General features: G+C 37.9%; 1 protein-coding gene across 5 annotated transcripts in view; it reads right to left on the bottom strand.

The window, feature by feature from the left end:
• ZNF638 (zinc finger protein 638) overlaps positions 1-7,848 on the bottom strand; it is a 97,096-nt gene extending 89,248 nt beyond the window's left edge. For 4 of the 5 annotated variants that reach the window (XM_036872334.1, XM_036872337.1, XM_036872332.1 and 1 more), the window contains exon 1: positions 7,732-7,838. The gene's annotated coding sequence lies outside the window, so the exon portion shown is untranslated. Of the gene's footprint in view, positions 1-7,731 lie in introns of all 5 variants that reach the window. The other variant, XM_036872333.1, reaches the window with a different exon arrangement.
• Between the last annotated feature and the right edge of the window lie 7,702 nt (positions 7,849-15,550).

The raw sequence follows: 15,550 nt of genomic DNA on the forward strand, positions 1-15,550 counted from the left end.
CACTTACCCTTTAAAATAAATTTTTATTCCTGATGATATAACAGATGTTTGTTAAAGAAAACAATAAATAGTAGTAAATGAAACGCTTACCAGTAAAACCATTACCAACACTGAACTAATATTTTGATGTAATTTCTTCTAGTTTTGTGTATGTGCATACATACATGGATGGGAAGGGGAAGAGGGTACACCAAACTTTATTGTATGAACTATGCTATTTGCTATTTTCAATCAACATTTTATTTTCCTATATTTAATGGTTTTCAAAAACAGGATATTTAATGGTCACAAAACATTCTGAACTCCTGAAGGATTATTATTTTGACAAGTAGCAGTTAAAAACTCTTCTATGTCCTATCAAGAACGAAAATATGCCACTCTGAAAAGAAATGAAATATTCAATAAAATGTCAACCATAAAAATTCTTTTAGAAGCATCTAGTAGAAACTGAGTTCTTGAGGCAGACATGAAGAAATGGCTTAAAAGATTTTTTTAAAAATCGCCATGATATCCCATGAGATATTTCTGAGATGTCCACTACCTGCTATTTTGATAGTCTTTCAGATGGAAGGGAATCCTTAATTTTCTTTACAGATATTCATAAAGAAATCTGAAATCTAAAAATATAAAAGCATCATCAAAAATTAGTCAGCCAGATCATAATGGCTCCATTAGATTCATAATGAAAAGACTTATCAAACCCCATACTTGAACTTTATAGCACTTCACGGTTTAAAAAGCAATTTGATATCCGTTATCTCATCTGAGCCTTGCAACAACCCAGTAAGCAAGTGAATCCAAGTTCACAGGTTAAGTAAAGCCTTAGAACTAAGTGGCAAGGTCACAAATAGAAACTGTGACTCCTCTTGGTGTTCTTCCCATGCTGTATTCTAGATATATAAAATTTAAATTTTGTAGCTTTGTTTTTTCTAATTATTAAAAAAGGCAATACATGTTCATTAACACCCTCCCCCAAAAGAAAGAAAAATCATCCTCTTGACAAGCAGAAAAGAATTAAAAGTTTTCTATAATCTTACCACGAAGGGAAAACTACAGTTAACATTATTTTCTAGGTATATACCCACATACTTCATTTGATACCCTGTGTTAGAGCAAATGTTTGTTTCAAAATATATAATATCTACTTTCACACCTAAGAATGCAAGTATTACACTGGCCAGTTAATACAAGAGTACACGTCATTCCGTGCTTTTCTCAGTTTGACTGGTACTCAATCTTCTAATCTCCTCTAGTATATAGGTAGATCCACTCAGCCAACTCTTTTCTACCTTTAGTTTTATCCTCTCATGTCTCACAAAAGGTACACAAGTCATAATTCTGAAGGTGCCACGAGTACCATGCTGGATGTTAAAAATGCCAAAACGTGGTACACCTCAATGAAACTGTCAAAGAAACAGAAAGAAAAAAATAAGCAGAAAACTAGAAACATTGTTTTTATCATGAAGGGCATCATCAAACTTCACTGCTACCTGGAAGGATTGGTAACCATCATGATTTCAGATCTGAAAGAAAATGGAAGATCAACTTGCTAATAATGCACAATACCAGGAACAGATCACCATTAACAACCTTATACAGCAATGATTTAAAAGCTATTATTTCCAGGAAAACAACTTTTTTGATAAACAGGGTATGTGAGTATAATCAGATGCTTTTTTCTTTTTCAGGAATATGTATAATGCATACATAAATGGGTCTCTACAGACAACACTGTATTCCCACAGTAAATGATGCCCCCCTGAGATGTTCATTGGTGGTCCTGCTTATTACTTTGCTACCCTCAACAAATACAACACATTAGTCCAAGAAAAACTACTAGATCCAACGTGGAATAAAGAAATCTTTTCTGGGATTTTTTTTTAAACTAGAAATGAGAAAAATGGTGAACACTGATAAAATTCTGTTGTCAAAATGCTGTTGACAGCATACTCACTGCCTTAGTGAGAAAGCACGAATACTGAAAAAAGGAAAGCCAGTATAATAGGTAAGCAGGACCAAGAGGTAAATATAGTACTGAAGACATTCACTACCCAGTTCCAATTGTTCTTGAAGTCAGACTGCATCCCTACCCTTCCTGCCATTTGGTTGTTCACTTCTTTCATGAAGTGCATGAGCCAGAAAATGTTCCCATCTGCCTAAAATGGGTTTCCAAAATCTTCAATTAAGCACACCAAAATTATCCGACCAAATGCCTTAAAATGCCAAATGCCTTAAAGTCTTTACAAAGTACAAAAGAACATATATAATGTTACTTTATATAAAAAATGGAAATGAGAAAACACATGCATCTGCTTATGGTTACAAAAAGAAATATAGGTAGGATAACACAGAAAACAGGACTCAAAGGAAATAAATGGGAACCATATTTCATGGAGTATGTCTTACTATATAATTTTGACTTTCAGAAGCATGTTAACAAACTAAATTTTTAAAAAAATTAAATCAAGGATGGGAAGAAGGAAAAAAGCTAAAACTGAAAGCAAACTAATTCATTTTTCAAATGAATACCGTAACTCACTGAAGGCGAAAAAGAAAACTAAACTAAACTAAAAACAAGTAATTTATGAACCCACTATTTGATCTATAACACCCTCAGTTTTGGTGGAGCTGGGAGAAAACTGAGAACTACAAACAAATTCTTACCCTTTTTAGTAGTTTGGTTTTTTTTTGCTTTTTTTTTTGCAGTGGTATGGATGAAGCTATTCTTAAATTACTTTAGATATATCATGGGATTGAGCATATAAGTAAATGTTTTGATAGTGCTGGGAACCAGGGTTCTCACTGTGGAAAACAAGATATATATATGGAATAAGATAAAGCAAGAAAGAACTGGACAGTAACCACTGAGAAAACCAGGGGTCCATAACGCCACACCAATCAATCACTGTAAATGTAGAGGAAATGCTAAGTTGGAAAATCATTTTATAACCATCACAGTAATGTAAAGATTGGTTCAGGCAAGAATCATCCATGCATGTTAAATCCTGAGTGAAATTTTGACAAGGAATAGGACATTTGCATGGTCTTAAAATATCTCTCCACAGATCAAGTAGTTCAAGGGAGAAAAAACCTCAAACATTTTGACCAAACATGTGATCAAACAACATATTATCCATGAGGGGCAGATGGACTTCCTGCACCTCCAGATCTGATACCATGGGGGAACAAAGCAATTTGATTTTTCTCTCCAGGGATGCATAATCTGAATCTATTCAAGAGGACACATCAAAAAAATCCAAAATGAAAAATGTTCTATTAAAAAAAAAAAAGAAAGCAAATAGTATTCTTCGAAAATGGCAATTTCACAAAAAGATTAAAAGACTATAGAAATATTCCAAAGCAAGGAAGACTAAAGAAACACGACAACTAAATGCAATTACCTAATCCTAGACCGATCCTGTACTGGAGGGGGGAAAAAACTGCTATAAGAAACATTATTGGGTCAACTGACAAAATCAGAATATCGTAAAAAATTTTATCAATGTTAAATTTACTGAGATTGATAACGGCACTATGACTACAAAAGAAAACATCCTATTCTTAGGAAATAAACTATTACACTAATTAATAAACTAATAAAGGGTAAAGGAGCACAATACATGCAACTTACTCTCAAGATAGTTCAGGAAAAAAATAAGGGTGCGTGTCTGTGCATGCAAGCACGCAAAACGATAAAGGGAAGGGAAATAGGGAATTCCCCTGTCAGCCAGCACTTTAATTCATTCAAATAGTAAATGACCCAATACCAGGCTATCTAACACCTTAGTACTAGGTCAAAAAAGGACTATAAGCAAGTATGGCAACAGACAAAAAGCTGGCAATGATAAAGAGCATCAGTCCTACGCACCTTTTCGGATTTGGCTATTCTTCTGTAACATGTTCACTCCCTAACTATTGACTGTTAGTCAGCCCATTATGCAATCCATAATAATCTCATCTTTGGGGAAATTTCCACTGATCTGAAGATATCCACCCGCTACAAGGGGTGCCAGCAAGTGACTTCATGCAAAATTGGGTAACTCCCATAAGTAAAATTTAACACTAACATAGCACAGTGTTTTTTAAGAACTTAGACCCTGGACTCAGTGCTTTAATTCTGATCCTGTTGCTTGCTAAAAATGTGAGCCTCAGCAAGCTGATGAACCCAAGACTCAGTATAACAGCACAGAATGTTGATGTGAAGAATGATTAAAATTATACCCTCTGACATGCAACAGATGCTCAAAAAATGTTAGACAGTAAACAAAATGCTTTACCTAAGAAGCAGGTAGTTGTTTGTTCCTTTTATTAAGACGTGGGTAATTTCTGAAAATTTCAATATGGTAGTAGAAATAGAAATTAAATTCATACATGTATACACAGACACGTGTGTGGTGTATAAGAAACAATTAGGGAGATTTGAATACTGACCGAATCTCTGATATTAAGGAACTATTATTACTTTAGGTGTGATATGCATGTTTTTTCCTAAATATTTTGGAGAAAAATTCTAAACTATAAATTGATGAATGATATGTTATGGGATTTGCTTAAAAATAACAGGATGGAGGGTAGAGACAAGACTGACCATTAGCTTATAATTGTTGAAGCTGGGTGATAGGTGAATCATTATAAAATACCCTCTGCTTTTGTGTATCTTTAAAATTTTCCCTAATAAAAAAAAAAAATTTTTTAAGTGAAGAAATTCAAAAGAATAGAAAGTTGGCAACATTCACTCATTAGCAAGGACAACAGGGAAATCAGTTGCAAGATTAATAAAATGAAGACTGTGGAAATAAGGCAAGAAAAAAGTATGAAAACTTAAGAATGACTGTAACAATAAATAAACTTTTTTAAGGGGCTCAAAAGAGTAGAAAAATAATCCAAAATGTACACACCCCAAGGTAAGCACTAAGAAAACATCAAAATATATGCACCTTAAAACCCCTTCTCCTATACTCCCTGAACATTTCTTTTCAATACAAAGCCCGTTACTCTTGATCCTCACTGATCATAAGAGCTGTGTTTTATTTCTGTACCTCACCTTTTCCCTACCATTATTTCTTACTTTCCATTATTCTCTTATTTTCCATATACCTATCTTCTTTCCATTTTCATTTCAATCACAAATTTCAGACTACAGTAAATAAAGCTGAAGCAATGAAAGAGTAAGTAAAGTTGGATACAAAGAGGGCTTATTGGCTTTAGCCACAAGTATAATTACTTTCAGTTTGGAGGATCTCTAAACCACCACATTGTAACATTCAGTAGCTTGTTTCCTTGCACAACAGCCCAAAATATATTACTGGGTACCCATACTGGAAGCCCTGTTTCTCAGTATATAAAGCACTATATTAATTATTTGGACAGATATTTTCCAAACCTTGCCCAGTATACATTAAGTCACAGTAGAAAGAGCACGATTTGGACTCCCAAGGGCCTGTGTTCTTATCCAGACTGTGGCAACCACCACCTGAGTTCGAGCATCTAATACATACCAGGCACTGGGACAGATACAAAGATGAACATAACAATCATATAAACAAATGGATACAATATATTTTGATAAGTTTATATCAACAGATGAACAAAATATTTTAATGAAAGATTATATGATCTTTCAGCTCCAAAATTCTATCAATTTAACCTAAATTCCTTTAAGCCTCTTCTTTTTAATTAAGAGATAGTATCCACAGGTTGCAATTTTCTATTAAAAGATGCTGCCTAAGCACTTAAAAACTTGCAACAATAGTAACAGCTAACATTTATTAAGTACCTACTACGTGCCAAAGGATAGGGGCTTTTTATACCTTTTCTAACTTAATCCTCACAATAATCCCAAGCAGGAAGTAGTATTATCACCATTTTACAGATACAGAAACAAAAGTTCAGAAAGACTAAAATAACTTACCCCAAATCTCACTCATACAGTAAGAGGAAAACAGGGATTCGAAGCCAGATCTTCTGATTCCAAAGCCTATATTCTCTTTCCACTAAACTGTTTGTCTCTCATTTTCTTTCACTACATAAAAAAAATTTCCAGAGATCACCTTCCTAAGAGCACCCAAGAGAAAATTTTTAAGACAGCCATGAAGTACAAAGTGATCACTGATTGTAAGAAGTATTTTTTTAAACCTGAGTATATGCTGTATACACTCTCCATAACAAAATACAAGAGATTACAAAACTAAAATACAACCACTACTCAAGGTAATAGATATGTGTGACATGAAAACTAGTTAATAAAAACGAACGAGATTCTGTGGTTTCTTCCAACTGTTTTATCTTTACCCTCACTTGGTTCCAACACAATCAAGAAGGCCCAGCATTATTTCTGTGTAATAACATGTTAATTTCACATGATTATTTAAGTGTATATCACCGAGTATGAGAATATAAAGTGTATATGAAATGCTGTCAAAAGGAAAAAGAATGCAACATAAGCCCACTAAGTCTAGAATACCTAATCATCAACAATATTTAAAGCTATGTTGAAATAATGTAAATTATGCGTTCATTTTTCTGTATAAACTTCATTAAACTCACTTTTTTTGTAAACTGTTTTTCAGGTTATCAATTTTAATTGCAAATCTGAGCCAGCAAACATCCTTGAAAAATGAGTTAAGCCTTTACAACAAATAAAGAAAAAAAAATTTTTGTGCACAATTCCAAAGCTGGTTAGAAAAAGAATTTGAATCAACATAAGTCGCCGGATCCTGCTAACAAATTTTTCTTCAGAACTCCTCCAGATTAAAATATTACTTTCCCCCCAAATTTTGCCTCAGAGCAAATTTTTAAATTAAGAGAAAATAGCTTGAGGCAGCCTTCGTTGTCTACTTCAACTAAAGATCTTGTAATAATATGTCTCCCTTATTCACAGTTATCCCAAACAACAAAAGATCTGTTTCAGATGTCCTCCAGGATTCTTGTGTGTGGTACACATTCTCCCCCCACCTTGAACAGAACGGGGCCCAAGCTAGGAATCACGCAAAACTAAATCACTAACGATCCGCATTCTGGATTCCTCTGAGTAATTTGCAAATAAGTATCAGAGCAGTTCACGAGCCCTCGGTATCCCGCACAGAGGTGACACTCTCTTTGCCTTCAGGCCCGCACAACGCAGGCAGAGGAAACCCCGACCAGCAAAAGCCGCTGGATCGTAGATTCCCTCTTCACCCCAACTCCCCCTTCCCCAGCCCCAAACACAAATACGCTCTTCTCTCCACGCTTCTTGCACAATATCGCTCGCCAAAGGGCTCAGCTCGAGCTCCACCGCCTCTCTTCCAGGCCCGACGGGAATGGTTACTCCCTCCGCGATGCTCCCTCACCACCGCTTCCTCCGGCTGTCAGGCCTGGTGCGCTCTCGGCAGGCCCTGCGCGGATGGGGAAGGGGCCGCCACGGCCTTGCCAAAGGGCTGTTTTCCTTCCTCCGCCCAGTGCAAACGGCGTCAGGCGGCTCTTCCTGAAGTAGGGTCCTAGCACGGGCCCCGACCCGGCCCTCCGGGGGCAGTGCGGTGAAACGACGCGGTGGCGAGGCAGCCGAGCTCCCTTCCCATCCCGGGGGTCCCCCAACCTCCTCCCGCCCCCGCCGTCAGCCCGCCGCCATTTTGTGCGCAGCCGCTGCGACACAGATACAATAGTCGGCCCGGATTGCAAAGCAAAGGCTCCGGACCTCCACGCTACAGGCTCCCGCCTTCCAGCCCCCTGCTCCCCACAAGGCAGCCGTCCTACCTATGCCTACCCGACTAACAGCCGGATCCCATTTGCGCCCCACACAGTTTAGACTCAGCCTCCAGTCTCGACGCCGAAGAAGCTACCGCCTCCAAAGAGCCGCACGCATGCGCTCCTGTCGAGCCTTTGCGAGCCCTCAGCTGCTCGCGGCGCCTGCGTACCGCCGGCACCGCGCTCGCCCGGAGGCACGAGAAAGGGGCACGAGGAACTCGGTTCCGGAAGGGGGCGCTCTCTCGTGTGGCGTTGCAGGCCTGCCCGGCAAAACTCGGGCACCGGTGTCAGCGCCTCTGCCTGTTCGGTGCCTGTCCTGTATTGTCCTGTTCAAATCATGCGCATATGTAAGACCTGCATTGTCTCAGCTCCATGAAGTCTTCCCTGATCATTTTTGCCTTCAATAATACATTAAAATACATAGTATTCATCTGGCATTGGATATCGTAATGCTTTGTATGGTTAAGATTTCGCCTGCCTTTATCCTCTAAACATAGATATAGAAATACTTAATATTTCAATATCAAATCAATAGATATAAATTTGCAATGATGCGAGGCATATCATAGCCACTGAAAACGTCAGGAAATTTGAATTCAATTAAAGCTAACTGAGCTAAAACTTAACACCTGGAAAATCCTTTGAGTCGTTTCATAATAAAAATACCTAATGTGGTAGATATTTTTTACCGATTAAAAACCTTGGGTTGAGAGAATTTGAGTAACTTCTCAAAGTACCTCTACTACACCAACAAAAAAATTCAATCATTGGGCAAAATCTGGTAGAATACACAAGTCCTGCCCCTTGGATACCATGCAGTTCACATCACCTACGAGCAACTGCTAGAACCCAAGTAGATGCATTTCTTTTATTCACATTAAGCATAGAAAAGGCTGAAAGAAAAGTCTTTTATAAAATATATCTTACTGGATTTTCTTTTCAAACTTAAAGTCCTGATAGAGGCAACAAGCCAAAAACAACAAAGAAAAAGCCAAGAAGCTCTCCCAAAACTCCAAATAACCAATGTTAAAGTGTGATTATTTCCTTCCATATATTTCTTTATATTCATACAAACATACCCAAACGTGTTAATTGCATGTAATGGGACATGTTCTTCATTCTTTTTTTCCCAAAGATTTACACATTGCCCTGCTATTTGCTTTCCTGATTACTGTCATTTCTCCAAGTAAACCATATAAATCCTCTTTTTTTTAATAGTTGCATAAGATTCACAGTATGACTCTATCATCAGTTATTCAACCTGCTGAACATTAAAGTTGTTTTCAGTCTTTTTGATACTTACAAACATTGTTTTATACAAACAGCCTTACCAACTAATATTTTTATTTCCAAAGGCAAGGATCCCAATAGTGAGACAGCTAGATTAAAGGACATGGATAGATAGATAGATATTTAATTTTACTAGATATTGACAGAATACTTTCCAAAAAGCCTATACAAATTCCCACTGTCACTAAATATGTAAAAGAATGACCATTTCTCCACAACCTCACTTCTTTTTCTAACCTGACGTAGTTTAAAAATCAGTGGACCTGTCTGCTTTCTAAGTTTGGTAGAATTCACCTTTGAAATATCTCTTCTGGTGCTTTCTCTAGCGGCTGCTCTTGAACAACTTTCTCTAGATATTTTATGATATATAATTTGATTACAATTTTTCTCTTTCCTCCACAATCATTCCTATAATTTACATTCTCCCAGAAAAGCATCCATTTCATCTAGGTTTTCTAATTCATTTCCCTAGAGTTGGGCAAACTAACTTCTTAAATTCATTTCCTTTATGTTGCCCCCTTACATGGCTTTATTTCTATAGCACATATCACCTTCTAACATACCATATAGTTTAGCTCTTATTATTTCTTATCTATCTCCCTCCACTAGAACATGAGCTCTATGATGTTAGGGATATTTGTCTGTTTTCTTCAGTGCTTTATCTCAAATACCTAGAACGATACCTGGCACACAGTAGAAAATCAGTGTATATTTGATGAAAGGGTGAATGACCCTGATGGGTAAAAAAAAAACCTTTAATATTCTTTGCTGGTATTTCTAATGAGCTGATTGTCTCTTTTTTTTTTTTTTAATTTTATTTATTTATTTATTTTTGGCTGTGTTGGGTCTTCGTTTCTGTGCGAGGGCTTTCTCTAGTTGCGGCAAGTGGGGGCCACTCTTCATCGCGGTGCGCGGGCCTCTCACTATCGCGGCCTCTCTTGTTGCGGAGCACAGGCTCCAGACGCGCAGGCTCAGTAATTGTGGCTCACAGGCCCAGTTGCTCTGCGGCATGTGGGATCTTCCCAGACCAGGGCTCGAACCCGTGTCCCCTGCATTGGCAGGCAGATTCTCAACCACTGCGCCACCAGGGAAGCCCTGATTGTCTCTTTTTTTTATCAGGAGATGGTGCTTGTATATAAGGAATATAACCCTTTGTCAAATATGTTGCAATTGGTTTCTCCACATTGATATTTTGTTTCTGAGTGTCTTTTGCCATTATAAAATTTATACGTAATCAAATTTGTCATCTATTCCTTTATGACTTCTAAATGGTGTGGGTTTTTGTTTTGTTTGTTTCTGGTCTAAGAAGGCTCATCTCACCCCCAGAAGCATATACACCTGGAAATTATATAAAAATTCTTCTAAAATTTCTATATTTTTGCTTACAATTTTATAACTTTATTTTTTACAGTTAGATGTTCAATTAATTTAAGATGTATTCTTCTTGTGACATGAAGTAGCAACCTACCTTTGTTTTCTTCCAAATGTGTTAGATCCATCATGAAGTTTCCAGATATTAAGTAAACCACCATTTTCCCCCTTCACTGAAATGCTCCTTCCCCTTAAAAAACAACAATCAAACATTATTAAATTCCTGTATATAAAAATGGATTTATGGACTCTCTAGTCTATCCTACCAATCTATTTGTCTACCTATGGGCCAGTACCATTTGTTCATTCATTAACTGATCCAACAAATATTACTCGAGGGCCTACTCTATGCCAGGAACCCTTCTGGGTACCAAAGGGTCAGTGGCAAACCAGACAGCAACAATAACTCCTGCCCTCATGACACCTACAGCCTTGATTGGGGTGACAGACAATAAACAAGTAAGTATGTAGTATGTCAGATGGTGTTAAGTGCTATGGATAAAAATAAGCATAGGGATCAGGACATAGGGAACCAGGAGGTGACAGAAGCTATAATTTAAATAGGATGGTCAAGAAAGGCATCACTAAGAAGGCAGCATGTGAGCAGATATCTGAATGAAGTGTGGGAATAAGCAGGAGAGATATCCAGGAGGAAGGGTATTACAGGCAGAGTAAATGTAAAACAGAAAAGCACTGAGGTGAAAGCCAGCTTGGCATATTTGAGAAACAGCAAGCCAATAAGGCTGCAACAGCATGAGTAAGAGGAGACAGAGGAGATGAGTGGAGGGGAACGGGGAATACTTACAGGCTGTATTAGTCAGCTTGAGCTGCCATAACAAAATACCACTGGCTGGGTGGCTTAAACCACAGGAACTTATTTTCTTACAGTTTTGGGGGCTGAAAGTCCAAAATCAAGGTGTGGACAGGTTTGGTATCTCCTCAGCCTTCTCTCCTTGGCAGCTGGCCACCTTCTTGCCATGTCCTCATGTGGGCTTTTCTGTATGCCTACACATCCCAGGTGTCTCTCCCTCTTCTTATAAGGACACCAGTCATATTGGATTAGGGCCCACCCATATGATCTCATTTAACTGTAATCACTTCTTTAAAGGAAAATAAAGCATGTAAGGGAAAATGATGAAGCAGGGGCTGGGTAATGCTTTCAATAAGGTAATCAGAGAAGTCCTCCCTGGTGAGGTGACAGCTAAGCAGAGATATAAAGGAAGGGAGGAGGAAAGTCACGCAGAGATCTGGAAGAAGAGCTTTCCAATAGAGGACACATCAAGTGCAAAAGCCCTGGGACCGGAGCATGTTGGGTGCGTTTGAGGAATAACATGAAAGCCAGCTCAGCTGAGGTGAAGTGATGTAAAGAAAGAACAAAGTTGAGATAGCAAGGAACCAGATAATGCAAAGCCTTATAAACCCCTTACGGCAATATAGAACACGGAATAAAACCCTAGATTAGGAATCAGAAGAGTTACCTTTCTAGTCCCTGCTCTGATACTAATCTCACTGGATTTCAATTTCTTATAAGGGAGGGGACTAGATTAGCTTGCCTATAAGATGTGAGCCTGGAAATCTCCTGTAAACTGAAAGATGCTCACCAATATTCATGGCATTCCAAAGCAAAATATATTTTTACCCTTAGAGACTACTGTATTCGTGCTTTTATGCCAAGCTTCTATGTCATCTAGTCTCTTTGGACCACTTACGGAAATTCTCATTCCCATCTAAAAATGTCAATATTCTTAACAGAAAAAAAAAGGTATCCTACCCCACATCCTCTTCTCACCATTACTCTATTTTACAATTCCCCATCCTCTACTTTTACCCACTCTGTTTTCTGATTGGCCAGACAAGTCCTGAGCAGCTCTATCCAAAGCTCAGCTTCTGCCTGTTCAGCATAGCCACAGCTCAATGCCTGAACGTGTTAGAAAAAGAAGAGTCATCACAAACTGTTTCCTGTGATTTGTTAACATAAATGGGGCTTTGTTTCAATGACATAAAGAATCTCATCACCATTTCATCTCAATTGCAACTGTCCTAATAAATAGGATTTGGGGGCAACCATTGCCTTCCTTCTGTCTTTAGAATCCAAATCCAACGACTGGGATAGACACAGGGCCATGATGAAAGTTTGAGAAATCCCACAACATTTCATGTCCTGCAATAGAACATAAACATCGAGAATACTTAGTTCTGATACTTGAATTTTGCAGCATTCATGCCAGACTATAAGGTGTGTACCCAGGTATAACATATATAGAATTTTAGAAACTAACTCAAGAAAACAAGCAGTTGGGACTTCCCTGGTGGCACATTGGATAAGACTCCGTGCTCCCAATGCAGGGGGCCTGGGTTCGATCCCTGGTCAGGGAACTAGATCCCACGTGCATGCTGCAACTAAGAGTTCACATGCCGCAACTAAGGAGCCCTCCTGCCACAACTAAGACCTGGTGCAACCAAATAAATAAATAAATATTAAAAAAAAAAAAGCAGTTATTTTTCTGAGTTTTTGTCAAAGCTAGTGCAATGGTGACCAGAAATCTGTTTGCCTCTTCTTGTTAAGGTGGTTTCTAAACCTGTCCACAAATTCTTTGATACATCTCACTTCACAAGGTGGAGCCTGATTCCACTTCCTCTGAATGTAGGTCAGACTTGTATACATGTATACACTGATGTGTATAAAATTGATGCCTAATAAGAACCTGCAGTATAAAAAAACAAACAAAACAACTAATACTAAACTTTCATTGGGTTATTTGTACGGAAATATGTTAATATAAATGTTTCAGACATTACATGAAATTTCTAAAAATCTTATATTTGTATTTGTATGGAAATATGTATGGAAATATGTTAATATAAATGTTTCAGACATATGAAATTTCTAAAAATCTTATATTTGTATTTGTATGGAAATATGTATGGAAATATGTTAATATAAATGTTTCAGACATTACATGAAATTTCTGAAAATCTTATATGTTCTGGTATAATGTTATAAGTAATAATCCTAGTTATTACTTTAAAATGTATATCTCAAAAATACCTAATTTTCTTGTCAACTGCATTATTATGAACTTTCATCAAATCTTTAACCGTGGTCATTTTTAAGTCTTTTGTCATTTACAGACAGTTCTGGGTGTACTCTGATGCTTTTGCAAATATGTTCCTATAAAAGGCTTTCATCTTCAAGAAATTCATGGAAAAGACTCTGACAAGTACAGGTTTCTGGTAACTGACTGTACTGCTGAACTGAATGAATAAGCATTTTCAGAACTCTAATGAAAAACTGATGAACTCATAAAAGTGCTAACAAAAGATCAAGATGAAAAAAAAATTAATTACATGGGACTGAGTGAACTGATGAGGATGAGTACAATTTTTGTGACTTTCTGTCTGAATTAAAAAAAAAAAAATCCCACAAGGACTCAGAGGCAAAGAATATAGAAATCAATTTTCACTGCAAAGTAAAGGAGCTGTTACAGTGGAGGATTACTGGACTGAATGTCAATATTATGACATAGTATGAGTGTGTTTCCTGTTTGGTAATTGCAATCATTGTTGCTTTTGTTGTGGTCATCCATGTACAATGCTTGGTGTTAGTCTATTTATCTCTTGTAAAAATAAAATACAGTGTGTGTGTGTGAAAAAAAAACAAAAACAAAAAAAAACAAGCAGTTATTTTTCTGAGTTTTTGTCAAAGCTAGTGCAATGGTGACCAGAAATCTGTTTGCCTCTTCTTGTTAAGGTGGTTTCTAAACCTGTCCACAAATTCTTTGATACATTTCACTTCACAAGGTGGAGCCTGATTCCACTTCCTCTGAATGTAGGTCAGACTTAGCAGATTGTTTCTAATGAATAGAATGTGGTGCAAGTGATGCTATGTGACTTCCAAGGCTAGGTCATGAAAAGGGTAGCCTCTGACTGACCCTCCCTTCTCTCCCTTGGATTACTCATACCAGGGAACGCCAGCTGCTATGTCATGAGGACATCCAAACAGCCTTTGAGAGGCCCATAAGGAGAGAAATCAAAGCCTCCAGCCAACAACTACCACCAAATTGGCAGCCATTTCATTGAGCCACTTGGGAGACAGAACCTCCAGCCACAGTGAAGCATAAATGACTGCAGCTTAAATCAATATCCTGAAAGCAATCTCATGACGGACCCTAAGGAGGAACTACCCAGTTATGAATTCCTTATCCATGGAAATGGTAAGGATAAAAAAGTATAGTTTTGGAACTTCCCTGGTGGTCCAGTGGGTAAGACTAAAAGCTCCCTATGCAGGGATCCCTGGTTTGATCCCTGGTCAGAGAACTAGATCCCATATGCAAGCCGCAACTAAGAGTTCGCATGCTGCAACTAAGAAGTCTGCATGTTGCAACACATGCCACAACTAAGAAGCCTGCATGCTGCAACTAAGATCCTGCATGCTGCAACGAAGACCCATGTCGCCAAAAATAAATAAATAAATAAATAAAATATTTTTTTTAAGTATATTTTTGTTTTGCGCCATTAGGTTTTAGGGTAATTTTTTATGTAGCCAACATAACTAATGCATTTGTTTTCTGAAGATTGGGGTCTCAATTCATTAAAAATACAAATCAAAAGCATGATAGGGCTTCCCTGGTGGCGCAGTGGTTGAGAATCTGCCTGCCAGTGCAGGGGACACGGGTTCGAGTCCTGGTCTGGGAAGATCCCACATGCCGCGGAGCAGCTGGGCCCGTGAGCCACAATTACTGAGCCTGCACGTCTGGAGCCTGTGCTCCGTAACAAGAGAGGCCGCGATAGTGAGAGGCCCGCTCACTGCGATGAAGAGTGGCCCCCGCTTGCCACAATTAGAGAAAGCCCTCGCACAGAAACGAAGACCCAACACAGCCAAAAATAAATAAATAAATAATAATTTAAAAAAAAAAAAAGCATGATATATCAATCAGTGAACAAAGACCTGGGATTTAGAAACAATAGAATTTTGACTTGAACTCTAATTTAAGCGATAATAATAGTTTCCACAAGCATAAAATGAGAATAATCCTTTACCTTCAGGATTTTCATCTTATGAATTCCTTACCCCTATACATTCTGTGTAGAGTTTACATACCAGCTACAAAAGCAATTCCAGAAAAAGATCCACTTCAAGAGTGGAAGCATGAAGAGTTCTATAGAC

This window comes from Balaenoptera musculus, chromosome 13 (genome assembly GCF_009873245.2).
Source record: "Balaenoptera musculus isolate JJ_BM4_2016_0621 chromosome 13, mBalMus1.pri.v3, whole genome shotgun sequence".
Taxonomy (NCBI): domain Eukaryota; kingdom Metazoa; phylum Chordata; class Mammalia; order Artiodactyla; family Balaenopteridae; genus Balaenoptera; species Balaenoptera musculus.